The 13903-nt window shown below is 42.0% G+C and overlaps 1 protein-coding gene across 17 annotated transcripts in view; it reads left to right on the top strand.

The window, feature by feature from the left end:
• The window catches only part of GBF1 (golgi brefeldin A resistant guanine nucleotide exchange factor 1), a 125370-nt gene that overhangs the window by 27540 nt on the left and 83927 nt on the right, over window positions 1–13903 (top strand). Inside the window, exon 1 of one of the 17 annotated variants that reach the window (XM_067709555.1) lies at window positions 2430–2454. The exons of the other annotated variants lie outside the window; for them this stretch is intronic. The gene's annotated coding sequence lies outside the window, so the exon portion shown is untranslated. Of the gene's footprint in view, window positions 1–2429; window positions 2455–13903 lie in introns of those variants that run through there. 17 annotated transcript variants of the gene reach the window in all.

Here is a 13903-nt window from a genome sequence, read left to right as displayed (position 1 = left end):
TCTCTAACCACCTCTCTTTGCTCATAGATGCTCAGTTGGTCACCCCAGTTTCTAAAATGATATTGGATATGTTTATGGAAAGGGTGAGTGCATTTGTCTTTGTTTCTTTACTTTGGTCTTTGGAAGTCTGAAGGACTTAGATGGACAAGCACTCCTGGCTGCCTGTTGGCTGGCTTCTCAGTGCATGCCTCTTCTGGAACACCAGCCTTCTGTTACCACTGTTACCACTGTAGTTTGAGTTGTGAAGGGCTGCCACATGTGCACATATCACAACTGACCTTTCCTTGTTCCACGCTTGTTGAGCAATTACTTGCCCGTTTGTAGAACTCACATTATTGCTTTGGGTTTCTGGCCCAATGTGAAGTGGGGCCGTCCAGGAAGTGGACTGATAGACTGTACATCAGAGGGCAAGAAATTGGCATTTGATTTGGTGGAAAGGCAGGGCCAGATGTAGTGTGGGAGCAAAGGTTTTTCTGCAGTCAGCCATGTAGCTTGCTTCCAGGTGTCCTGGAAAGCAGCTTGGGAACTGGAGGCTAAGGGTAGTTGGGGACATTAATTGGTGAGGAAGAGGATCAAAAGGACTTTAATGTTATCTGTGATGGACCCTGAATTGGGAAAGATCATCTAAAAGTAGAGGGACAAAATGAAATTTTCCTGACACTAGTAGGAATTTTTCAACTGATTATTCTTCCTTTTCAAGTAAAGCGAGTTATTAATTGGCAGAAAAATATAAAACTTGGGAGGCTCTTGACAAAGGGTTGCAGAATAAGAAAGCCTCATTCCATGTGAGCTTTTTCATGAAGGTTCATTCTTCTCTTTGGGCCACAGGTTAAAGAAAACTGCCTCCATACTGGTAATAAAGTGAGAGCTAAGATAATACTATTTTAAAAATATTTATTTATTTATTTAGGCTGCTCCTGGTCTTAGTTGCAGCATGCGGACTCTTAGTTGTGGCATGAGGACTTCTTAGTTGTGACATGCGAACTCCTAGTTGTGGCATGCATGCAGGATCTAGTTCCCCAACCAGGGATCGAATGCTGGCCCCCTGCACTGGGAGCACAGCGTCTTACCCCCTGGACCACCAAGGAAGTCCCAGAGAGCTAAGATAATATGATGACTACCCTACTGTGGGCTAGAGCGGTATCTTCAGACTACAAGTTGCATTCTATTAATGAACTGTAATATCATTTTAAAGGGTTGCACAGCATTTTTTCCTCAAATTTTAGTATGAAAAATTTCAAACACAGCAAAATTGAAATAATACAACAGTGACCACCTACATCTCACACTTGAGTCAAAATTTTTTTTTTTTTTTTTGCGGTACGCGGGCCTCTCACTGCTGTGGCCTCTCCCGTTGCGGAGCACAGGCTCTGGACGCGCAGGCTCAGCGGCCATGGCTCACGGGCCCAGCAGCTCCGTGGCATGTGGGATCTTCCCAGACCAGGGCACGAACCCGTGTCCCCTGCATCGGCAGGCAGACTCTCAACCACTGAGCCACCAGGGAAGCTCTTGAGTCAAAATTATTAATATTTAGCCATAATTTGCTTTATCAATATATATGTGTGTATATTTTTCATACACCATTTGAAAATAAGTTGCAGATGTGTTGATATTTCAGCATGCATCCTAAATAAGGACATTCTCCTACATAATCATAGTACCATTGTCACACCTAAGAAACTTAACAGTAATTTACCAATATTAGCTAATATCTAGTCCATGTATTAAAATTTCCTTTTTGTTCCCAAACTGCCTTTTATAGCTATAGCTGGTTTTACAAACCAAAATCCAAGCAGAATTCTCATTTCATTAGGTAGTTATATCTCTTTAGACTTTAAAAATCTAATACAGTTTTCTCCACCCTATTGTTTTTTTTTCTTGGCATTGACTTTTTGAAGAGACCAGGCCATTTATCTTTAGAATGTTCTATATTCTGGGTTTGTCTGTGTCCTTATGGTGTTATTTAACTTGTGACTCTATCTCATATATTTCCATTCTAGAAGTTAGGATTAAAAGCTTAATTTGATTCAGGTTAAACATTTTTGGCAAGAGTATTTCATAGATGTTACTGTGTACTTCATATTCTATCACCAGAGGAGGCACATACTGTCACATGTTGTCCCACCGTTGGTGGTGTTAAATTTGATTACTTGCTTCTGGTGGTGACTGCCATATCTCCTCACTGTAAAATAAATTTATTTTTCTCTTTGCAATTGGTAGATAATCTGTGAAGTGGTAATTTGGCACCTTGTGAATATCCTGTCTCTAATATCCTTTTACCTAATGATCACCCACTGGTGAATTTTTGCCAGAATCACTTATTTCACTGGGGGAAGGGGGTTTGCAGAATGATGATTTTCTAATTCTGTCGTTCTTTCTACATTATTAGCTGGCAGTGTCTAGAATAGCTTTCCTTCACAAACTGGAGGATGAACCACAGTTTCTCCTGAAAAGGCAAGGAAAATGCTTAATTCTTTCCCTTAAATCGCCAATTTTCAGGTAAGGAGTTTGTGTAATAATGACAACTGACAGTGGCAAGTAAGTTTTCCCCCTTTTGGGGGGCCTGTGAATTTTTATTTATTCAATGTTTACAGTTAATTTCATTTATGATTATTTTTGGTGCTCAAGTAATTCCAAATTTGATCAGTGAGAGCCCCTTCAAACTAGTTCCTTTGATATGACCGCTTTGAGCACTTCCTTGCTTTCTGGTACAAGCTGTGGTCATTAAAAGGAATAGAATAGAAAGTATCAGTGCATCACACATAATAAGGATAAATATTGTTTGGGGAAACTTTTGTTTTCAGTTAGAGACGTGTATGTTCTGGGTTACAGTGCAAACTGTATTTCTTTCTGTAGGTCATGGTAAAAAAAAAACTTTGAAAGCCCTGGTAAAGAGAGCCTTATCTTATCTATCTGTTCATTCCTTTATTTACTTAAAGATCTCTTTTCTCTCCCCAGCTTTATTGAGATATAATTGACATATAACATTATGTAAGTTTAAGGTGTACAGCATGATGATTTGAATCACATATATTTTGCAAAATGATTACCACAATAATGTTAGTTAACACATCCATCACCTCACATAATTACAGTTTGTGTGTGTGTGTGTTAAGAACATTTAAGATCTATTCTCATAGCAACTTTCAAGTATATAATACATTATTTTTAACTGTAGTCACCATGCTGTATATTAGATCCTCAGAACTTATTCATCTTATAACTAGAAGTTTATACCCTTTGACCAACGTCTCGCCATTCCCTACAACACCCAGCCCCTTGGCAACCACAATTCTACTTTCTGTTTATATGAATTTGGTTTTTTCAGATTTCACACGTAAATGAGATTATACATTATTTATCTTCCTCTGTCTGATGTATTCAATTAGCATAAGGTCCTCAGGGTTCATCTATGTTGTTACAAATGACAGGATTTCTTTTTTTTTGTTTATGGCTGAAGCAGTTCTATTTATATGGTCGTTTCTCTCTGGATGAATCAGCTTTTGCAAGGCAGAGGTTAATTTGAGACCATTTGAATCATAACAGTCCTGGAGAATGTTATGATTTCCCCCAAGGAGATAATGATTGTGGATGTAATCGTGACTAACTAGTCACTTTGCACCTTGTACTTATCTGTTTTATGTGATGTTAAGCTGATTGTTCAGGAAAGGGGGATAGCACATTGTGTTAGACGTGGCCTGACCTGGCAATCCTTTTAGTTCTTTTTTTTTTTTTTTTTAAACCTTTTAGTTCTTTTGGTGGGTCAAGGAGGGAGTAATTTGTGCTGGAAAGACTCCAGAACAGCATCTTTTCCAGGAACTTTGCTCTTGGCAGAAATTCATTTATCTACTAAGTCAACAAGTATTTCTCGAGCACATAATGTGTGCCAGACACTGAATTAGGTATTAAGAACCTAGTTTTCAAGGAGACCAACACAGTTCCTGTCCTCATAAAGTATATGGTCTAGTGGGCTGTTGATTTGAGAAGCTCTGGAATTTGAGTGGACAGCTGGGCACTGGTTTGAAGTCTTCCCAGCTTCCACATGTGACCTCAGGAAATTGTTGTATGCCCTGGTGTGCTGAAAGAGGTTCTAGGGTGGTCAGAAGAACAGCACTTGTGTTTGTCTGCATTATCTATCCCACCCCCACTCTCTCCTCTCGCCTTGGCTACTTGGCAGTAACCATGTGCATGGCAGCTTCATTAGCTGCTTTAGGGCTTTGAATGTCTTGGCTCGATTAGTCCATTTATATTCATCTTTGATTAATCAGTCTGCATCTCAGAGCTGAACTGACTAAAATTGTACCACAGGATAAGATATCAATGGCTGGGGACATCCCTGGTGGTGCAGTGGTTAAGAATCCACCTGCCAATGCAGGGGACATGGGTTCGAGCCCTGGTCCGGGAAGATCCCACATGCTACGGAGCAGCTAAGCCCTTGCACCACAACTACTGAGCCTGCGCTCTAGAGCCCATGGACCACAACTACTGAGCCTGAATGCCGCAACTACTGAGCCCCCGCATGCCATAACTACTGAAGCCCAAGTGCTTAGAGCCCGTGCTCCGCAACAAGAGAACCACTGCCATGAGAAGCCCGCGCACTGCAATGAAGAGTAACCCCAGCTCACCGCAACTAGAGAAAGCCCGCGTGCAGCAATGAACCCAACACAGCCAAAAATAAATAATAAATAAATAAACTTATTAAAAAAAAAATCAATGGCTAATTGTCTTCTCTAATAAAAGTCAGCTTCTAGGACTTCCCTGGTGGCACAGTGGTTGAGAGTCCGCCTGCCGATACAGGGGACACGGGTTCGTGCCCCGGTCTGGGAAGATCCCACATGCCGCAGAGTGGCTAGGCCCGTGAGCCATGGCCGCTGAGCCTGTGCGTCCGGAGCCTGTGCTCTGCAACGGGAGAGGCCACAGCGGTGAGAGGCCCGCGTACCGCAAAAAAAAAAAAAAAAAATCAGCTTCTAATAAAATTCAGCTCTCAGGCTTGGGGCTTCTAACACAATTGTTAGGATTCTACGGTCTTGGGGCACAAAACGAAGATATTAATAGCTATTTAGCTAAGGTGCCGAAAGAATGAGGGGAATTCCCTGGCGGTCCAGTGGTTAGGACTCTGCTTTCACTGCTGAGGGCCCAGGTCGGGGAACCAAGATCCCTCAAGCTTTGTGGCGTGGCCAAAAAAATAAAATAAAAATTCATAACTTAATTGGGCTAACACTGTAAAAAAATAACTAAAAGAATGAGGGGCTTTCCTGGTGGCGCAGTGGTGAAGAATCCGCCTGCCAATGCAAGGGGACACGGGTTCGAACCCTGGTCCGGGAAGATCCCACATGCCACAGAGCAACTAAGCCTGTGCGCCACAACTACTGAGCCCGCGAGCGTAGAGCCCATTCTCCGCAACAAGAGAAGCCACTGCAATGAGAAGCCTGCGCACCACAATGAAGAGTAGCCCCCACTCACCGCAACTAGAGAAAGCCCGGGCTTAGCAATGAAGACCCAGCACAACCAAAAATAAATAAAGAATGAGCAAAGTCCTTTTCTGTAGCTCGAATCGGACAATCCCATTTCAAAAATAACATGAACATTTTTTAGTAGCAGCCCATTGTCTTTAGCCCAGCGGCCTCATATGAGGAAAAAGTATCAAAACCCATGTGACTTTGGATAGGATTTAGCTTCAAATTAATAGAACATACCATCATATATTTATCTTGTGAATCCCAGAGAAAAGCACCCTTATTTAGAAGTAACCCTTAAGAAACTTGGGTCCTTAGAGAGAATGCCCTTTAGAAATGTCCTTTTTCCTTAGGAAAAAAAAAATGTATTCCTAGGATTTTCAAGGGTGGAAAGAGATAGTAAGGCAGTGAAGCAGTTAAACAGTGGTTAAGGGCTTCTCTGGTGGCACAGTGGTTAAGAATCCTCCTGCCAATGCAAGGGGACACGGGTTCGAGCCCTGGTCCAGGAAGATCCCACATTCCGCGGAGCAACTAAGCACACGTGCCACAACTACTGAGCCCGCACACCTAGAGCCCGTGCTCCACAACAAGAGAAGCCACTGCAATGAGAAGCCCACGCACTGCAACGAAGAGTAGGCCCCGCTCGCCACAACTAAAGAAAGCCTGTGCACAGCAACGAAGACCCAATGCAGCCAAAAAAAGAAACCAAACAAACAGTGGTTAAGATCTTTCTAAAAGAGAAAGTTGGAGAGACTTCCATGATGGCGCAGTGGTTAAGAATCCGCCTGCCAGTGCAGGGGACACAGGTTTGAGCCCTGGTCCGGGAAGATCCCACATGCTGTGGAGCACTTAATCCTGTGAGCCACAACTACTGAGTCTGCACTTTAGAGCCCATGAGCCACAACTAGTGAGCCCTCATGCCACACCTGCTGAAGCCTTCACGCTCTAGAACCCATGCTCCGCAGCAAGAGAAGCCGCCGCAATGAGAAGCCCGCACACCACAATGAGAGTAGCCCCCGCTCGCTGCAGCTAGAGAAAGCCCATGTGCAGCAACAAAGACCCAACACAGCCAAAAAAGAAAAAAGAAGGTTGGAGTGGCTGTTGGAGTATAAATGTATTCCACAAAAAGACCTGTGACCTATCATTTGCTTGATAGCTTATTATGTTTTTTTTAATTTATTTATTTTTGGCTGCATTAGGTCTTCGTTGCTCTGCGCGGGCTTTCCCTAGCTGCGGTGAGTGGAGGTTACTCTTCGTTGCGGTGCACGGGCTTCTCATTGCGGTGGCTTCTCTTGTTGTGGAGAACGGGCTCTAGGCTCGCAGGCTGAGTAATTGTGGCTCGTGGGTTCTAGAGCGCAGGCTCAGTAGTTGTGGCACACGAGCTTAGTTGCTCCGCGGCATGTGGGATCTTCCCGGACCAGGGCTCGAACCCGTGCCCCCTGCATTGGCAGGCGGATTCTTAACCACTGAGCCACCAGGGAAACCCGCTTATTATGTTTGAAGTGCAGTTCTTTCTCCTTTACCTTTTTTCTGGGATGAGTGTACATCCAAGGTACATCGTTAATACCTACTATAGCCAAATACTTTTTGTGACCAGAGCCCAGTGACTGGCAGAGGATCCTGGTTCCCTCTGGCCCAGGAAGAGAAGTTTTCTTTTGGTTTAGCCCACCTGGAAAGAAGCATTGTGGGGAAAGTAGTCAAGGGAAGTGGATTTCTGTTGCCAGAATCCAAATATGGCTCATTAATCCTCCCAAGTGAGCCCAAGATTAGCATCTTAATCAGTCTCGTTTCAGAGGTTTTAAAGACTTATTCTGTTCTCTAGGTTCTTTATAAAGAAGGAAATGAGCAGTGGCTGCATTTGGTAGAACTCTTTGGTATTTAGAGAATGGGAGCTGTTGCCAGGATGCTAAGTGGTCCTAGGTAGGCTACAGTCTCGAGAGTCAGCAAAACTGGGTTGTGTGCATGCAGTAACAGAAGTCAGAGAGCGGGAAATATTTATGTTGGTAATAGTTTTCCTCTGAAAGCTCCAAAGGGAAGGAAAAAGTTGGCTTGCTTCCCTACCATAGATGGTTGTATTGTTATCTAGAATATGAGTCCAGCCCCATTTCCTCCTTACCTAATTGGTGTCAGGACATTTAATCAGGTCAACTGATGGTGAATTCTTTCGAATTTTTATTTTGAAATAATTTCAAACTTACAGAAACGTTGCAAGGATAATACAGAGATCTCCTATATACCCTTCTGCTACTTGTTTTATTATTCTCTTTCTGTACACACACACATACGTATGTATATAAACTTTATTCTGAACCATTTGAGAGTAGATTATATATATCACGACCTTTTATCCCTTAATACTTCAGTGTATGTTTCCTAAGAACGAGGATATTCTCTTACATAATCTTTAGTACAGTTATCAAATTCAAGAAATTTAGCATTGATACAGTACTATTCATATACCAATTCTGTCAAGTGTCCCAATAATAAACTTTTTAGTTTTTTCCCTTCAGTCAGGGATCACATATTGCATTTAGTTGTCATGTTTCTTTAGTCTCCTTTAATCTGAAACAGTTCTTCAGCCTTTCTTGGTCTTTTATGATATTGAAATTTTTTATGAATACCAGCCAGTTTTTTTTCTTTCTTTCTTTTCCTTTCTTTCTTTCTCTCTTTCTTTCTCTCTCTCCCTCCTTCCCTCCCTCTCTTTTTCTCTTTCTCTTTCTTTCTTTCGAGAATGTTCCTCATTTGGGTTAGTCTGGTGTTTTCGTCATGATGATTCAGGTTATATGTATCTGGCATGAATCTATACAATCACTACTGATAACAGTGTCCTTCTCAGGATATGATATGTGGAGGTGCCCCTCATTTGTGATATTAATTTTGATCATTTCATCAAGATGTTACTTTGTTTCTCCACTGGATAGATACTATTAGCCCCTTGGAACTCATAAGGAGTCTGTGGGGAGACACATTAAGACCTTGTTTTGCTCTTCATTAAACTTTTCCCCCCATGATTTATCATACATTGATGATTTTTGCCTGAACCATTTTCAGATTGCAGTGACAGAAAATTTTGAGTGGTTGCTTAAAATACCTGCTCTTAAAGGACTTGTTCTTAGGTATGGAAAGAAAATGTGAATTTTCTTCTTAGCTTGCTTGTGTTTCTTCCTTTCTAAGAAATACAGTCACATGTCCTGAAGGTCTGTATTTCTTTATGGCTTCGGTGATGCTGTTTTTTAAAAATATCCAGTAACTTGAGGAATTCCCTGGCAGTCTAGTGGTTAGGACTCTGCGCTGTCATGGCCAAGGGCCCGGGTTAGATTCCTGGTCAGGGAACTAAAATCCCATAAGCTGTGTGGCACAGCCAAAAAAAAAAAAAAAAAAATCCAGTAACTTAAAAGAGTTTTGAAAATTGGGAAAAGTTTATTTCAATGAGGCTTGACTGAGGGTTTGGTGATTTCCTAGAATATGGCAACATAACCCAGTGGAATTTGTTCTCCACTCAACCAACAGCATAAATGTTTCTCCTCTAAGCCAGACTGGAAACAGCCATGTGAAGCTGATTCCCTTCTCTTTTTTTCTTTCCCCCTTTTAATAAGTGGGATAGCAATATGAATGCAACATATTTCAACTTTTCTCAAATCTGTTTTAAAAGCCTGGTTGGGCTCATTAAGAACTTCTGCTTCAGCTTTTTAAAATGAATAAAGTTTTGAAATGCCCATCAGGAGCTTTAAGAGAGAAAAATGGTTTGAGAAAAGTACTCCCCATTCTTATTTACTATCACCCTTTTCTCTCCTTCGCTTTTTTTTTCTCTACATTTTTCCTTTTGCTTCTACTTTCCTTTTATTCCTTTGAAGGATCTGATCAATATGCGTGAATGAGCTTCCCTAAGAAAAGAAAAGGCAGAGAGAGAAAGAGGTATTGCTCTTGAGTCTCAGGTCCTTTGGTGTTACTACAGTGAAGAGTAGGCTGATGATATGACATTACTACTGAAAGCCTTACTAGCTATCAGTTATGTTTTGTGGAGGAAACCTTGCCCATGCTAAATTTAAAAAGAGAGATAAAAGTAGGGAAAGAAAATAAATGGAACTAGAGAGGCAGAAAGTAAGGAAGAATGAACAGAAAGGAGGAGAAGAAAAGAACTTGGAGGGAAGGACCAAGAATACAGGGCTGCTAAATAGGAAACTGGGAATTAGCTCTAACATTTACCTTTACCTAGTCTACTGTTTGGGCTTTCCCCCTTCAGTAGAGTGGGTTGCAAGGTAGGATGAGGTTGGGTTGAATGAAATGGTCCCATCTTTGACTCCTTGGATCCATCCACTCAGAACTGAAGGGCTTACCCTGTAATAGGGTGACTTGATAGCCTGATCCTAGTAGGTTGGGGTGGAAGAGTCTATTAAGTGATGCCTTTTGGAGAGCTAGCATTAACAGTTATTTTTAACCTTCCATTTCAATCCCTTCATTCTTTAGGCTCCTCCACTGGCTACTGTGAGAGCAGTCAAAATTAGCAACTATACAAAATGAAGTACGTCTTGTCTCCCCAGTCACTTCCAAAATAAACAGGGAGTAATACTGTCCGTATTTTGTCTCACTTTACTCTGAAGGCTACCAATAGAGGAAGCATGGATTAGTGTGTAGTGATTTCTAGGCTCTGCCCTCTGGACAGATTCCCCTCTGAGTGTTGTGGCTGAGTGACAGGACCATGTGGCAGGAGTGCAGCTGGAAGTATATCATCGGCAGATTTGGGTTGGGTAAATATAGCAGGAGCAGGATGTCAGTGTGGGAGATGGATTGTTCTGGGAAAGGAAGTGTTGTCTTTCGTCTGAGAAACAATTTCCTGCACTTCTGGGACTCTTGCTTTCTTCTTTTTTTTTTTTTTCAGGGCAGAACAGGAGTTGGCAGGAGTTGGGTACACTTGCTGTATTCTATCTCTGGGTGTCTGTCTGTTCCTATATTTGAAGTTGGGAATAGAAATTAGATCTGTTTGAGCAGTTAGGAAATGGACCCAATAAACAGCCATACCCTTGCCTTACAGTTCACTTTTTGTAGTCTTAAATTAAAGCACATACCTGGATAGAGCCTCTTTTTAAAAAGTAACCGTTTTTTTTTTAGTAAAACAGACAAGTTGAAAGACAAATATACAACGAAAATCAACTCTATTGAAAGTCAGACATGAGGCACCAGCTGGCAGGAAACAGCTGGGATGTTTCTGGGGGCTAGACTCTTCCACACCGGAACTTAACTCTTTAAGCTACCTCCGTTATCTGAGCTGCTTAAGATGGCTGCCCACCTACCAACAATCTCTATGAAAGACTAAATCTACTAAGTTATATGATATTTTACAATTGACTAGAACTTTACAGTTTGTGAAATGCTTTTGCATATTTTTAAAACTTTTTTTTTTTTTGGCTGCGTTGGGTCTTCATTGCTGCGTGCGGGCCTTCTCTAGTTGCAGCGAGCGGGAGCTACTCTTCGTTGTGGTGCACAGGCTTCTCATTGTGGTGGCTTCTCTTATTGCAGAGCACGGGCTCTAGGTGCACGGGCTTCAGTAGTTGCAGCACGCGGGCTCAGTAGTTGTGGCATGTGGGCTCTAGGGCGCAAGGGCTCAGTAGTTGTGGCTCACAGGCTCTAGAGCGCAGGCTCAGTACTTGTGACTCGTGGGCTCTAGAGCACAGGCTCAGTAGTTGTGGCACATGCGCTTAGTTGACCCACGGCATGTGGGATCTTCCCAGACCAGGGGTCGAACCTGTGTCCCCTGCATTGGCAGGCGGATTCTTAACCACTGTGCCACCAGGGAAGTATCTAAAACTTTTTTAAAAGCCTTTTTATTTTAGAATAGATTTAGATCTATGGAAAAGTTGTAAAGAAGTTCCCATATACCCTACACCAAATTTCCCCTGTTATTAACCTCTCACATTAGTATGGTACATTAGTCACAATTAATGAACCAGTACTAATATATTAACTGAAGTCCGTACTTCATTCAAGTTTCCTTGGTTTTAACCTAATGGTCTTTTTCTGTTCCAGGATCTCATCCAGGATGCCACATTACATTTAGTTGTCATGTTTCCTTAGGCTCCTCTTGACTGTGATAGTCTGCATATATTTTCTTTCATTTACATCTCATAACAACCCACAAAATAGACTGAGCCTTTATTAGTATCCTCCTTTTACAGGTAAAATTCAGGCTCCAGAAAGATTAAGTAACATGTTCAAGGTTATGCAGTTAGTAAAAGCTTCTATTAAAATGTGATTATGATTTGAAAAAGACAATGACCTAACTATTTATTTGCTTTTTATGTGGATGAGGGCAGAACTATAGCTAACTTTCAGGTGGGCCATTTGTAAAAGAGGATCAAGAGACAGAGGTGAATAAGTATTACTTGTTTCTGGACCTTTCTGTCTTACCTGGATGCAAATTAACATTATTATTTTAATCACAACTCCATGGGAAATGCCCTTTTTCTTTGTGATTCTGCTATGTCTATCAAAGGAGCTGATTCCAGAGAATCCTGGACTGCCTGATGAGTCGACCTTGTTCTCTAGCAGCAGGCTTGCTGCTCGCTGGTCCCTGTTGTTAGACATCCAAGTTCAATAGGAAGGTTCACTGAAAGCATGGCATACACACTAACAGAGCCAGGCTGTTTCTGGTAGTGTGTGGAAGTAACTTTCTGGGAATAAAGCACATGAATTTTTTAGTTCCAGGGTCTAATTGAGCATGCTGAAGTTCTGGCTTGGGGTTAGGAGAGTCACAGAACTGTAGTGCTGAGAGGTGGTAGAAAAATTAAAAGTTCACCAAGACGTGGCAATTACTGGCTCTGAATGCCTTACTCAGCGGGATAAGGTTGGGGGGGCAGGGAGAGGAGGTAAAGTGTAGTAGTTACTGATGATACTAGATACTATTAAAAGATCATATCATGGTGATAGAAACTATGGGGGTACAAACCATTAGCTCTTAAGGGAGCGAATAGCACCCCTTGCCTAGGGAAGTAGTCATAGGATTGTACCTGTGTATTAAAGGGCAATTTTTTGTTTGTTTGTTTTACCACATTTTCTTTATTAAAAAAATTTTTTTACATCTTTATTGGATTATAATTGCTTTACAATGTTGTGTTAGTTTCCACTGTACAACAAAGTGAATCAGCTATATGTATATATCTGTCCCCTCCCTCTTGAGCCTTCCTCCCACCCTCCCCATCTCACCCCTCTAGGTTGTCACAAAGCACCGAGCTGATCTCCCTGTGCTATACAGCAGCTTCCCACTAGCTATTTTACACATGGTAGTGTATATCTGTCAGTGTTACTGTCTCAATTCGTCCTAGCCTCCCCTTACCCGCCGTGTCCACAAGTCCGTTCCCTACATCTGCGTCTCTGTTCCTGCCCTGCCACTAGGTTCATTAGTACCATTTTTCTAGATTCCATATATATGCATTAATATACGGTATTTGTTTTTCTCTTTCTGACTTACTTAACTCTGTATGATAGACTCTAGGTCCATCCACCTCACTACAAATGACTCAGTTTCATTTCTTTTTATGGCCGAGTAATATTACATTGTATATATGTACCACATCTTCTTTATCCATTTGTCTGTCAGTGGACACTTAGGTTGCTTCCATGTCCTGGCTATTGTAAATAGTGCTGCAATGTACATTGGGGTACGTGTAACTTTTTGAATTATGGTTTTCTCAGGGTATATGCCCAGTAGTGGGAGTGCTGGGTCATATGGTAGTTCTATTTTTAGTTTTTTAAGGAACCTCCATACTGTTCTCCATAGTGGCTGTACCAATTTACATTCCCACCAACAGTGCAAGAGGGTTCCCTTTTCTCCACACTCTCTCCAGCATTTATTGTTAGCTTTTTTGATAATGGCCATTCTGACTGGTGTGAGGTGATACCTCATTTTGGTTTTGATTTGCATTTCTCTAATGATAGTGGTGTTGAGCATCTTTTCATGTGTTTGTTGGCCACGTGTATGTCTTCTTTGGAGAAATGTCTTCTTAGGTCTTCTGCCCATCTTTGGATTGGGTTGTTTGTTTTTTTGATATTGAGCTGCATGAGCTGCTTGTATATTTTGGAGATGAAGGTCAACTTTTAAAGTTCTCCAAATTAAGCTGACAGGGTAAGCAGTTTATTGATGCCATTAACAACCACTTTCATTTTTTAAAATTTTATTTATTTATTTATTTATTTATTGGCTGCGCTGGGTCTTTGTTGCTGCACACGGGCTTTCTCCAGTTGCGGCAAGCTGGGGCCACTCTGCGTTGCGGTGCGCGGGCTTCACATTGCAGTGGCTTCTCTTGTTGCGGAGCATGGGTTCTAGGCGTGCGGGCTTCAGCAGTTGTGGCTCGCGGGCTCTAGAGCGCAGGCTCAATAGTTGTGGCACACGGGCTTAGTTGCTCCGCAGCGTGTGGGATCTTCCCAGACCCGGGCTCCAACCTGTGTCTCCT

Source organism: Pseudorca crassidens, chromosome 16 (genome assembly GCF_039906515.1).
Source record: "Pseudorca crassidens isolate mPseCra1 chromosome 16, mPseCra1.hap1, whole genome shotgun sequence".
Taxonomy (NCBI): domain Eukaryota; kingdom Metazoa; phylum Chordata; class Mammalia; order Artiodactyla; family Delphinidae; genus Pseudorca; species Pseudorca crassidens.
Note: the sequence above shows the minus strand (reverse complement) of the source record. Positions and strands in the feature narration are given on the sequence as shown.